Source organism: Rhincodon typus, chromosome 17 (assembly GCF_021869965.1).
Source record: "Rhincodon typus isolate 14 chromosome 17, sRhiTyp1.1, whole genome shotgun sequence".
NCBI lineage: Eukaryota > Metazoa > Chordata > Chondrichthyes > Orectolobiformes > Rhincodontidae > Rhincodon > Rhincodon typus.
Genome location: NC_063348.1, coordinates 58,820,798 through 58,821,153, shown reverse-complemented (window position 1 = coordinate 58,821,153; position 356 = coordinate 58,820,798). Strand labels below are relative to the sequence as shown.

The following is a 356-nucleotide window of genomic DNA, read 5'->3' as shown; positions in this document are numbered from 1 at the left end:
GGGAGTGGGTCTGGGAGTGTGTGTGGGGTTGTGGTGAGTGGGGTGTGTGTATGTGCGAGTGTGTGTGGGGATGTGGTGAGTGGGAGTGTGTGTGTTGGGGGGAGTGTGTGTGTGTATGTGTCTGGGAGTGTATGTGGGGGTGTGGTGAGTGGGAGTGTGTGTGTGGGGGGGGCGTGTGTGTGTGTGTGTGTGTGTGTATGTGTCTGGGAGTGTATGTGGGGGTCAGGTGAGTGGGAGTGTGTGTGGGGGTGGGTAGTGTGTGTGTTTGTGTGTTTGGGAGTGTATATGGGGGTGTAGTGAGTGGGAATGTGTGTGTGTATGTGTCTGAGAGTGTATGTGGGGGTGTGGTGAGTGGG

At 56.5% G+C, this 356-nt stretch overlaps 1 protein-coding gene across 1 annotated transcript in view; it reads left to right on the top strand.

Annotated features, from left to right (window-relative positions):
- Window positions 1-356, top strand: part of fgf19 (fibroblast growth factor 19) — a 4,585-nt gene that overhangs the window by 3,400 nt on the left and 829 nt on the right. The gene's annotated exons all lie outside the window — the stretch shown is intronic.